At 34.5% G+C, this 13386-nt stretch overlaps 1 protein-coding gene across 23 annotated transcripts in view; it reads left to right on the forward strand.

The window, feature by feature from the left end:
• The window catches only part of IQCM (IQ motif containing M), a 644218-nt gene that overhangs the window by 19143 nt on the left and 611689 nt on the right, over positions 1–13386 (forward strand). Inside the window, exon 1 of one of the 23 annotated variants that reach the window (XM_042983792.1) lies at positions 1799–1861. The exons of the other annotated variants lie outside the window; for them this stretch is intronic. The gene's annotated coding sequence lies outside the window, so the exon portion shown is untranslated. Of the gene's footprint in view, positions 1–1798; positions 1862–13386 lie in introns of those variants that run through there. 23 annotated transcript variants of the gene reach the window in all.

Raw genomic sequence — 13386 nt, forward strand, 5'->3', positions numbered from 1 at the left:
TGATATTGGTAAATTCTATTTTATCTCTCTCTCTCTCTCTCTCTCTCTCTCTCTCTCTTTTTTTTTTTTTTTTTTTTTTTGCTGATCAGTCTTGCTACAAGTTTATCAATTTTATTGATGTCAAAAGAACTAGCTTTGAATTTCATTGATTTTTCTCTATTTTTGTTTTCTGTATCATTGATTTTCACTTTGATCTTTATTATTATTTTCTCTTACTTAATATGGATTTAATTTATTATTCTTTTTCTGTGTGTGTGTGTGTGTGTGTGTGTGTGTGTGTGTGTGTTTTAGTTAAGGTGGAAGCTGAGGCCATTGTTTTGAAAACTTTCTTTTTACCTAATATAGACATTTGGTGCTATGTTTCTTTGTAGATACTACTTTATTATTTTATTTTATTTTTAAAAATTTAAATCCAAGCTTGTTAACATACAGTGTAATAATGATTTCAGGAATAGAATTTAGTGATTCATCACTTACATATAACACCCAGTGCTTATCTCAACAAGTGCTCTCCTTAATGCCCTGTGCCCATTTAGCTCATCCCCCCACCCAACACCCTCCAGCAACCCTCAGTTTGTTCTCTGTATTTAAGAGTTGTCTCAGACTATGAGTCCAGAGTTCTCTCTTGTCCAGCAAGAGAGTGGACGCAGAATTAAATTTGAGAGAGGTTAATGTCCAGGAGGAGCCAAGAGCCCCGAACAGGGTTTTCATCTTTGTATTTATTGAGCTCTCAAGATCTTACACACATGGTGAATGTGAAGAAAATAAGATCTTATACTCGTGAATGTGGAGAAAACAATCAGATAGTAACCATTAACTTGTGTGAGTAAGAAGCAAAGGGTCTGGGGGACAAGTGGAGTTTGTGATCAAGGTACATTGGTGCCAGATGGAAAGTAATTTCCTGCAGGTGATATAACAAGTTACTCATGATCCTATTATAATATCTTGCTAGCTATCCTTGGCACTTTCACCCCATGGTGGTGGCAGCTTTCTGACCTAAGCTTTTTTCTAACCCATTTATTTAAGTAGAACTTATTTCCTCACAAGGAGTATCTTATGATTTATCTCCCTCTCTGTTTTATTTTTGCTTTCCTTCCTTTACTTTCATCTGTTTTGTGTCTTAAATTCCACATATGAGTGAAGTCATATGATATTTGTCTTTCTCTGACTTATTTAGCATAGCATAATGCACTCTAGTTCCATCCACGGTATTGCAAATGGCAAGATTTCATTCTTTTTCAGTCTTTTTGGTCACTGAGTAATATTCCATTATATATATTTACCACATCTTCTTTATCCATTCATCAGTCAATGAACATTTGGTCTCTTTCCATAATTTGGCTATTGTTGGTAGCACTGCTATAAACATTGGGGTGCATGTGCCCCTCCAAAATAGCACTCTTGTGTAAAAGCTACTTTAATTGAATCCCATAAATTTTAGTATGTTGTATTGTCATTTTTATTCAGTTCATAATGTTTTCAATTTCTCTTTTGATTTCTTCTTTGACCTTTGAGTTATTTAGGAGAGCACCACTTAGCTTCCAAACATTTAGAGATTTTTCTGCTATGTTTCTGTTATTGCTATCTATGTTTCTGTTGTTTCTTTCCAATTTAGTGCCATTGTTGTCAGAAAACGTACTTTACATGATTTATATTGTTTTAAATTTATTAAGATTGTTTTATTCCTTGAAATGTGCTCTACCCAATAATTATTCTGAGTCTACTTGAATTGAATGTGTTTTTGTCTGTTGTCAGGTAGAATGTTCTGTAAATGTCAGTTAGATTAAGTTGGTTGATAGTATTATGCAAGTGTTGTATATCCTTACTGACCTTCTGCCAATTTGTTCTATTAGTTACTAAGGTAAGTATGTTGAAATCTCTGACTATAAATTTTATTTTATTGATTTATCCTTTAAGTTCTGCCATTTTTTGCTTAATGTATTTTAAAGCTCTGTTACTAGGTACATAAGCATCAAGGATTGTTATGTCCTCTTGATAAATTGACTTCTTTATCACTGTGAAATAACTCTGTTTATCTCTGGTGAAATTTTTTGCTATAAAATCTGTTTTGTCTGATATTAATATAACTACTTCAGCATTATCTTGATTAGTGTTAGCATGGCATATCTTTTCCACCCTTTTTCTTTTAATCTATTTCTCTCTATATTTTAAGTGGATTTCTTATAGGCAGCATATAGTTGGTTGTTCCTTTTTACCCAACAAGAAACACTCATTTCAAAGGATTTTAAATTTGCAGTATTTATACCATTTACATTTAATATTAGTATTGATATGTTTGGGTTTAAAGCTTTCATCTTGCTATTTGTTTTCTATTTTTTCCATTTTTTGTCCTCTTTTTCCATAACATAGTTAGCTTATAAGTTTGCTTCCATTTCTTTTCTCCTGGCCTTTGTGCTATTTTCATATATTTTACTTCTTTTTTAAAAAGTTTTTATTTAAATTCCATTTAGTTAACATACAGTGTAATATTAGTTTCAGATATATGATATAGTGATTCAACACTTCCATATAACACCCAGTGTACTTCACGGCAAATGTGCTCCTTAATCCCCATCACCTGTTATATGTTATATGTGTCACAATATATTGTTAATATTTTCACTTTAAACAATTTTTTGAAAGACATTTAAAAAATGATTAAGTCTTTTATATTTACCCACTAGTTATCATTTTCTGTTTGCTCCATTCCTTTGTTTAATTTTTTTTTAACATTTATTTGATTTTGAGAGACAGAGCATGAGCAGGAGAAGGGCAGAGAGAGAGAAAGGGAGACACAGAATCTGAAGCAGGTTCCAGGCTCTGAGCTGTCAGCATAGAGCCTGACATGGGGCTTGAACTTACGAACTGCAAGATCATGACCTGAGCTGAAGTTGGATGCTCAGCTGACTGAGCCACCCAGGCACCCCTTCATTTCTTTGTTTAGATCCAGGTTTCTATATTATATCATTTTGCATTTGAAGGAAAGCCTTACTTTCACAATTATTATAGCGCATGCTTGCTGGTGATAAATTCTTTTCTATGTCTGAGAAGGTCTTTATTTACTTTTGTGTTTTTCAAATAGCTTAGGTTAGATTTAATTAAGATATTGTAACTCCATTTTAAGTATACAATTCAGTGATTTTTAGTGTATTTGCAGAGTTGTGCAACTATCCCCACAGTCTAATTTTAGAACATTTCCATGATCTCAAGAACAAATCTTATGCCCATTTGTACTAAATCCTCATTCCTTCCCCCAGCCATATGCAATCATTAATCTACTTTATGGCACTTTTACTGGGCATTTCATATAGCTAGGATAATATAAATAGCATTAATTTGTGTCTGGCTTCTTTCATTAAGCATAATATTTTTGACATTCTTCCATGTTGTAGCATGTATTGGGACTTTATTGCTGTGTTAAATCACCAAATAGAATTCTGTTGTATAGGTGTAAACACATTCATCAGTTGATGGGTATTTGATTTTTTTCCATTTTTTGGCTGTTTTGAATAATGCTTCTGTGAACATTTGTGTGTAACTCTATGTGAACGTATTTTCATTTCTCCTGGTAGATATCTAGGAGTTGAATTGCCAGTTTATATGGTTATTCTATATTTAATATTTTGAGAAACTGACAAATTATTTTTTAAAGTAGTTACACCATTTTACACTCCCATTAGCAGTGTATGAGGGTTCCTATTTCTCCACATCCTTGTCAACACTTGTTATTGTCTGTTTTAATTATAGCCATTCTAGTGGGTGTGAAGTGGTAAATCATTATGGTTTTGATTTGCATTTCCCTAATGACTAATGATGTTGAGCATCTTTTCATGTGCTTATTGATCATTAGTAAGTCATATTTTTTAAGGCTTTCTATTTTTAAGAGCAGTTTTAGGTTTACAATAAAATTTAGAGCAAGGGACAGATTACCTATATACCTGCTGCCCCTACACATGCATAGCCTCCCCCATTATGAACATCACTTACAAGAATGGTACATTTTTTTTTCTTTACCAAGGATGAACTTAAATTGGCACATTATGGTCACCCCAAATCCTTGGTTTTTCTTAAGGTTCATTCTTGGCATTGTATCTTACATGGGTTTGTAAAAATGTGTAATGACATAGATCTATCATTATAATTTCATACAGAGTATTTTCACTGCCCTAAAAAAACTCCTCTCTCCGCTGCCTGTGTCTCTATCTTACCCCTGCTTCCTAGAAACCATTTGATTTTTTTTTTTGTCTTCACAGTTTTACCTTCTCCAGAATGCCAGATAGTTAGAATCATATAATAGTAATACACATTTAAGGTTCCCCTGTATGTTTTCATGGCTTGATAGCTCTTTTTAGCACTGAATAATATTCCATTGTCTAGATGTACCACAGTTTATTTACCCATTCATCTACTGAAGGACATATTGATAGCTTCCAGGTTTTGGCAATTATGAATAAAGTTGCTATAAATATCCTTATAGGTTTTTGTATGGACATAAGTTTTCAGCGTCTTTGGTAAATACCAGGGAGAATGAGTACTGGATTGTATGGTAAGTTTAGTTTTGTAAGAAACCAAATTGTCTTCCACAGTAGCTGTACCATTTTGCATTCCCACCAGTGATATATGAGAGTTGCCATTGCTCCGCATCCTTGTCAGCATTTGGTTTTGTCAGTGTTCTAGATTTTAGCCATTTTAATAAGTATATAGCTTTGTTTTTGAAAGCTTTTTTTTCCCCCATAGGTTTAGAATTTTAGGTTGCCAATTCTTTTCTTTTAGTACTTTAAAAATGTGACCCCACTACCTTTTGGCTTTTCACTGGTTTAATTTGTATTTTTGTTTCCTTGTATGCAATGTGTCTTTTCCTTGGCTGCTTTTAGGTTTTTCTCTTTATCACTGGTTTTAAACAATTTCTTGTGGTTCATTTTTTTCTTGTGCTTGGGTTAATTGAGTTTCTTGCATATATGGTAATATAGTTTTCATCAAATTTGGAAATTTTGATGAAGTTTGGTGGTTGTATTTTCAAATATTTTTCTGTGTTCTCTCTCTCAAGGATTCAGTTAAACAATGAGCAGAACGTTGATAAATTGTAGGATCAGTTTAAATATTCCCACAACTCACGGACACTTTGTTCATTTATTTTCCAGCCTTTTTTCCTTATGTGTTTCAGTGTGGGTGATTTCTACTGATACACTTACAGGTTTACTAATTTTTCCTCTTGCAGCGTTTATCTCTGTTAATCCCATCTGGTGTATTTAAAATTTTTTGTAATGTTTATTTATTTTGAGGCACAGGGAGAGAGTGAACATTGGAGGAGCAGAGAGAGGAGGAGAGACAAAATCTCAAGTAGGCTCCATGTGGTCAGTGCAGAGCCTCATGTGGGGCTTGATCTCATGAACCACAGGATCATGAGCTGAGCTGATATCAAAAAAGTCATACGCTTAACCGATTGAGCCACCCAGGTGCCCCCAGTATATATTTTTAAAGATCTTAGACATTGAAGTTTTCACTTCTAGAAGTTATATTTGAGTCTTAAATATCTTCCAGGTTTTTGCATAACATGCTCAATCTTTCTTCTAGCTATTTGAACATATGGAATACAGCTGTAATAGCTAGTCTAATGTTCTTGTCTACAAATTTTATCATCTGTGTAATTTCCATGTTGGTTTTAATTTAGGTTTTTCCCCCTCCTTATTGTTCATATTGGCCTGGTTTTTTGCATGCTTGATAATTTTTGATTGGATGTCAAACATCGTGAATTATACCTGCTGGGTACATCTTGGCCAAAAGTGGAAGCCCTAGAAATTATCATACAGGTTTAAATACAAAATACCACAATCAGCTTTACTTACATTTAACAGAATCAAAACATTCTACAGTGGGAATGAAAGAACAGTAGAATGTTATTTAGCCAGGAGTCCACAAAATACAGCAGGCAGGTCAAATTCAGCCCCAGGCCTGTTTTTGTGCAGCTTGGGGGTTATAAGGTTGGTCTTCACATTTTTAGAGTTATAGAAGAAATAAAGAAAGAAAAACATAAGAGAGATTGTGTGCATTCCACAAAGCCTAAATATTTACTTTGTGCCAATCTACAGAAGAACTTTGTAAAAACAATTCTGAAAAGATCTAAGGTTACTAAAATTATTATGAAGAATAAATTAAGTTGTTTGGGCCATTAAAAAAATTTCAGGCTTCAATTTTTGAGATAATATAAATTTTCTCCCTCATGTGAATTATGAGGAAATATTCTAATATCCTTTTACTTCCTCTTACCACTTCTCCACCAGTCTTTCAGCTTTGTCAGTTATATTATTTCTCTTTGTCAAAGTTTAAAGCATTCAAAATGTATTTTCTAGCAAATTTCTGTAGTTGTCTAACTAGATTTATTTAAATTGATTCAATGCCCACCAACACTTATTTTATTAATTCTTGCTTTTCCATTTCCGAGCCCCTTATGTCATCAATTTCTTGACTGGTAGAACTTCAGTTTTCATAAAGCTATTGTAGAAATTATATTTCTTATGATTTTTTTTTTTTGCTTAATAAAGTCAATTGCCTGAATCTAAAGAGAAAATCTGATTGAGTATAAAATAGTAAAGTAATTCTCTCTTTCTCTTAGAACATTTTAGTCATTGCTCCATTGTCGTGTGGAAGTTGTTGTGAAATATGGAGTTAGTCCAATTCCCATGATTAGGAAATATATGTGTATGTGGGTGTGTATATGCTCATACACACACACACACACACACACACACACACACATACACATACACAGTAAAACCTTGGATTGGGAGTTACTGGTTATGAGAGAGTGTTCCACAAGATGAGCAAACATCTCTAATAAATTTTAACTTGATAAATAAGCCATGTCTTGCAATACAAGTAGTACATGATGCTGAACGTCACATGATCACAATGGAGCCAATGGTTCTTCTCTCTCTCTCTTGCTGTGGGATTGTGGGTGATCATTTCCCATGCTCGGATGCTCGGTCTCAGGCTGTAGTGTTTGGCAGAAATTGGTGATTTTTCAGAACATTGGAAGGTGCCCACAACTGGTACTACCAGATACTACCAGGTAGTACCAGGTACAACTGGTACTACCACAACTGGTATTTTTTGTCACTTCAAAGCACCTAGGGACAGTCCTTTGCTTTTCCATACAAGAGTAAGCTCAGGAATTCTTTGCTTCATTCTAGATCAGGCTGTCTGCAGATACAGACCCTTTCCTCTGCTGCCTTATTGCCAGTTACATTAAATACAGTATATGACAAGAGTTTATTAATACTGTGCTGTAGTCAACATCTGTACAAGCATATACAATGGCCCTCATGCAGAAAAAGATTCCATTGAGCCAAAAGATAGAAGTGATTCTGTTGGTGATAATGAAAGTCGTCTTACACAATAACCCTCCTCTCTATTGTCTCCCTCACACCAGTCACAAAAGTTTTCAAAGGTAAGTGCAGGTTAATTTGCTTATTTTTCTTTATATTTTGTATTTTCTTTATTATTTTCTATTATATTACACTATTATAATCATTTTTATATGAATATTTTTGGGCTGTGGAATGAATCATCTGAGTTTCCATTATTTCTTATGGGGAAATTCGCTTTGATATACGAGTGCTTTAGATTACGACATGTTTCTGGAACAAATTATGCTTGGAAACCAAGGTTTTACTGTATATATATTTAAATGATTACTGTATATAATGTTTTAAATGTTTTTGAGAGAAAGTGTGAGAGAGCATGAGCTGGCAGGGGAGATAGAGAAAGAGGGAGAGAGAGAATCCCAAGCAGGCTCTGCACTGCTTGATGGGCTCAATCCCATGAACTGTGAAATCAGGACCTGAGTTAGATGCTTAACCAACTGAGCCACCCAGAGGCCCCAATTAGAAAAAGAATATATATCATTTTTCCCACCTGGATCATGAGGAATTAGGAAATTATAATTTGTTATAGTTCTGAATGCTTTGTCTATTCTATTTGTTAGATTAAATGTATCTCTACACTAAGTCATTTTGTTAACTCCTCTCTCATTTCTTTAATAGTGCATTTGCTTTGATTAATTAATTTGTTAACTTATCTATCAATTTATTTATTTATTTAACACATGTTGCACATATATAGGTTAACAACAGGTAACAACAACAAAAAGTCTCTGCCCCCTTGGACTTTACCTTCTGGTACAGGGACAGATACAATAAACAGATAAACATATCAGGTGGTGATATGAGAGTGCTGTGGGGAAAATAAAGTAGTCAGATGTTAGCAGTGCATGTTGAATGGGGGTTGGAATTCCTATTTTTTTTTTCAGGGGAAGTTGTCTCCAACAAAGTGATCTCTGAATAGGTACCTGAAAAAGGTGAGTTGTGAGCTAAGCAGGTATCTGGGAACAGCATTCCAGGCAGAATGCTGAAGGCTCAGTCAGTCTGTCCTATAGGAAATATGGCAAGTCTGTTCTATTTGACAAGCAAAGAGGCCATTGTAGCTAGAGCAAAGTTTGCAGTGGTGAAATGGGAGAAGATGAAGTTAGAGTGGGTAGCAAGGGGCCAAACTGTGAAAATGACTTGGGATTTTACTCTAAGGCAGAGACATTGGAAGATACATTAGTTTCATGATGCTGTGTAACAAATTATTACAAATAATGGCTTAAAACAACACATACAGCTTCTATGGGCCAGGATTCTGGGCATGGCTTGAATGTGCTTTGTGCTTCAAGGTCTCACAAGGCTTTATTTACTGTATTGGCCAGGCTGCTTTCTCAACTGGAGGCTTGACTGGAGAAGAATCCACTTCCATGCTCATTCAGGTCGTTGTCAGAATCCATTTCCTGTGGTTCTAAAACCACACAGATCCTCAGATCCTAGAAGCCAATGCAGTTCCCAGAGGCTGTTGCAGTTCTTTACCATGTGGGCTTCTTCACACGGCTGCTCACTTCACCAAGCCCCCGAGGAGAGTCACAAGTATCTATTACAGACACAAAGATGCAAGTTCTCAAAGAATACATCTCAACACAGCAATGATATGGAAATTCTTTTAATGTTACCAGTGTTCTTTAAAAGGATGACACATAAATATCATTGATAAATCAACTAGTTTTTGAGTTTTGTAGAAACTGCTGTCATTTTAGAAATAAAGAGATTGTAGTGACTGAAAGAGGTATTTGAAACAGGTTATATCAGATTGTTAGGGAGCTAATAGTGAAGTGGACAATTCCCACCCGCCACCCCCCCCCCCAAAAAAAGCACACATGCATCCTTTTATCATGGACATTTTTTTTTCCTTGTCTGCATTGAGTGTTTTGATATTGGATGTCAGTAGTTATACGTTCTTAAAGACTGAAAGAAATTTGCCATTTTAAAATATCCAGAAATTTGTTGCCAGTGGCTCTAAGACTAAGGGTAGAATTTTGTTTAGAGGCAGTCTTTTGTCCTGAAAGGAAAATATTAGCAAGTCCTATCGGTCACAGATACACAATAAATCATTGTCCTGTTCGTAGCTCTGGATTTGGAGAAATAATCCAAACCAGACACTTCAGAGTAGGATGTTAGGTATTCTGTTCAAGACTGGAAAAATCTGATATAACTGGGGACAAAACTTTATATGGAATGAGAAGAAGTCTGGAGGAGTCTGGGATTGGTAGGAGGGAGAACTTATTGCTGGAAGATACAAATATTACTGAGTTTTAAAATATTTATTTTGAAACTGACTATCTTACCAATTTTTAAAAATTCTGGTCATTGTCACTATTATTATAACAGTCTTATTAGGAAAAGGAGATGATTTTATCTCTTCTTATCCAATATTTATCCATTACAATATACAAGACAATTTTGAATAACAGTGATGAGGATATCCCTCTTTAGACTCTGATTTTATTTGAAATTGTTTTGGCTCTTCTCTTTTTTTTTGTAGGTCAGCTCTGTCATATAGTTTCCTTTGATTAGTCTGTCTTCATTTATCCACATAATTTTTATTATGAAAGTGAAAATGCCGTCAAACTGGTAAATGTTTTCTCCCTATATTTCTGTACATATATTATAATCAGAAGAACAATGCTTCCCACAAGTTGTCATTATAGAATTTATATGCATATGTAGTAGTTACAGCGAATGATGAGGCAAGTGTGTTATAGTGGAAAGACATTAGATGTGCAATTAGAAAATGTCAGCTCAGGCCCTGGTCCCATCATTTATTAGTTGTGTAAACCTTAGGTAACTCATTTACTTTCTTTGAGGCTTAGTTTTCCCATCTAAAAGTGGGGATTGTGTTGTGTTATTTATCTCATGGCTTTGTTCTAGTCAAAAAATAAAATAACATTTTTGAAAAACTTAAATTGCAAAACATTGAATACCATAGTTAGGGTAACTGTATGTCCCAGTTTTCCCTGGACAGACTTGTTTATGTCTGTTATCCTGGCTTAATTTTTAGAAGCACTTCTCTCACTCTGAAAGTATCTTAGTTTGAATAACAGATTCAACTTGGGATTTCATTGTTAATTTATTTCAATGTTAATTTCATTGTTAATTTCTTTATCCCTGTCATCCTGGGGAGACTGAAAACAGACTAGGGTAGGGATGGTTTTCTAACTATGTGTCACCTACACCACCTAGTCCAGTGCCTTTCACTTAGGGCTCTTGATCTTTGAATTAATGAATGTTTTTAAACAGGTATTGAAACCTGTGATAGTTTTTTGTGATGGGCATTATTACCTTGGTTGATATCAGAACTTAAAATAGGTTGAGTGGGAGGAACTTACAGCTATGTGATATAGTGCTTGTTACAACTTGCAAGCCCAGTGTAATTTAGAGATGTACCTGCAATGAACTGGAAAATATGTTTTTAGAATCATTAATTTGGTTAAAAGACCTGTATAACACATAGTGAGTCTGTGAGCTGTGCTGACAAATAGAACTCCTGAAAAGAACATCCTCAGATCAGAAATGAAGAGATAACGTACTATGTGCTAACTAATTTGGATGTAAATTTAAAAAAAATTAAAAAAAAGAAATGAAGAAAAATGGTTTTATCTCAGATTCTGTAGTAGGTTTTAATACTTTTAGGGATCCATTTTCTTATTGTTTCTTTTTCTTTAAAGTTTATTTATTTTGAGAGAGAGAAAGAGAGGGAGAAAGAGGGGGGAGGGATAGAGAGAGAGAGAGAGAGAGAGAGAGAGAGAGAGAGAATCCCAAGCACTGACAGTGCAGAGGCCAATGCGGGGCTTGAACTCACAAACCACGAAATCATGACCTGAGCTGAAGTCAGACACTTAACCTGATTGTGCCAACCAGGCATCCCTCTTATTGTTTCTTTACTGACAGATTTAAGGTTCTGCTGAGCTTCCATGCATGACTTTCTGGGTTATTACTAGCTTTCTCTCCATAGATCTTGAAAACTTTAGGCATTACTTCCTTACCTGGTCTGAGAAATATGTATTCTGGTCTTATCTTGACATTGACTGGGTCAACTTGGTTTTAGAGAAGCAGCATTCATTCACATACTTATTTTAGAGAAGATTTTGTATTAATCATTTCAAGAATGTGGGTAGAATCAAGAGATCTATCTTAGAAACTTTGAATTTAGGGTAGAATGAAAGAAATCAACTTATATTTAAAACATGTTTATTAATTTTTGAGAGAGAGAGAGAGAGAGGCAGAGAGAGGAGACAGGATCTGAAGTGGGCTCTGTGCTGACAGCAGAGAGCCCAATGTGTGGCTTGAACTTATGAACTGTGAGATCATGATCTGAGCCTAAGTCAAAAGCTTAACCGACTGAGCCACCCAGGCACCCCAGAAAGAAATTTATCTTTTAAATGTTCACAAAAAAGGAAGACTGATCCAAAGTGAAATACTTGAGTTGCTGCATTGCCAAAGTAACTTTTAGATTCCCTCTCCTCTCCTCCCTTCCTCCTCTTTATTTTCTTATATTTTCTTTTTTCTTTCTTTCTTTTTCTCTTCTTTCTTTCTTTCTTTCTTTCTTTCTTTCTTTCTTTCTTTCACAAAAAGATTCCAAGAAAAATGTTAGCTTTTTTTTCCAGGATTATTAAGTGGCAGTGAAGCAATCAAACCCATAAGCTGTCCACTAATGTGGAAGTGATTACTTGGTGGTGAGAAAAATGAATGTCTCATCATTATTACAGCATCTTAACTTGCTAAATTAAAAAAAAAATGAAAGAAATTTTTTCTAACCTCATACACTTCACTCTTAGGAAAGAGAAAATTGGTGTTTACTTCATCTTTCTGAATGTAATTTTTTTTTTCAGAAAGTGGAGATTTTAATTTACTGCAAAGCTTGTTACTGCTGCGGGTTTGTGAGTTGTGGAGATGAAGTGTATTGCAGAGTTAGGCAGCTTGTCTACCTAATTATGCTCTTCTATATTTGAACAGAACTAAGGAGAAAAACTGCTTAAATGCCTTTGCATTTTTTTCTAACAGTCACTTTTCAGGTATGATAAGAAAAAAATGCCTGTTACTTTTCAAATTGCTTTTATAGTTAGTGTAGCATTAAAACAATATATACTATGACATTTAGGGAAACCTAATATTTGAATAATGATTGATTTTTTTTAAAAAGAGTGAGATGAAACATTAGTGTGCATTTTTCACTGTTTTCACAAATATATAAGAAATACAAGAAAATTGGAAAACTATATGCAAAAAGTGAATTCTTAAAATCAGAGTAGAATGGTGGTTACCAGGAACAGGGTGGAGAAAGGAGATATTGTTTAATGTGTATAGAATTTCAGTTCTGCAAGATGAAAAAGTTCTGGAGACTTGTTTTGCAACAGTGTGAGTATACTTAATAAATACTGAACTCTACACTTGGAAAGGTTAAGATGGTATAATTTATGTTGTGTGTGTGTGTGTGTGTGTGTGTGTGTGTGTGTGTGTGTTTTACTACAGTAGTTAATAGAAGCAAATTCTCACCTGGTTAATGTAGTCTATTTTCTGTAAATAAAATTTCTGGATGAGGAACTTACCCAGAAATCTACAATAATGAAGCTTAGGGATACTTATGGTCCATTCGCTTAGGGTGAATGAGGTTTACCTTAGAAGCCATGATAAAGCAAGACAAAAGATCAGTCCTTTATAAAATGTATATTCAGTTGTGATAAAATCAGAACTCTGGGCTAGCTAGATGAACTCAGCACTATCGTGTTATTATTGTTATAGATTTGGCATTTCAGGGAAGCTGATTTCACAATTATATTCTAAATCCTTAGTGGTATGCCTAGTTACCATATGGAAGAGATCTTATGCAAAGGGAGATAGATAATAGGGATAAAGTGGTTAAGGGAGCTCGTAATACTAATAAAGCACTTTGGCCAGGGATGTTAAACTCTTGCACACAGTCTTTCATTTTAACTTTTAACGTGCACAAGAGTCAACTCAT

This window comes from Panthera tigris, chromosome B1, assembly GCF_018350195.1.
Source record: "Panthera tigris isolate Pti1 chromosome B1, P.tigris_Pti1_mat1.1, whole genome shotgun sequence".
NCBI classification, from domain to species: Eukaryota; Metazoa; Chordata; class Mammalia; order Carnivora; family Felidae; genus Panthera; species Panthera tigris.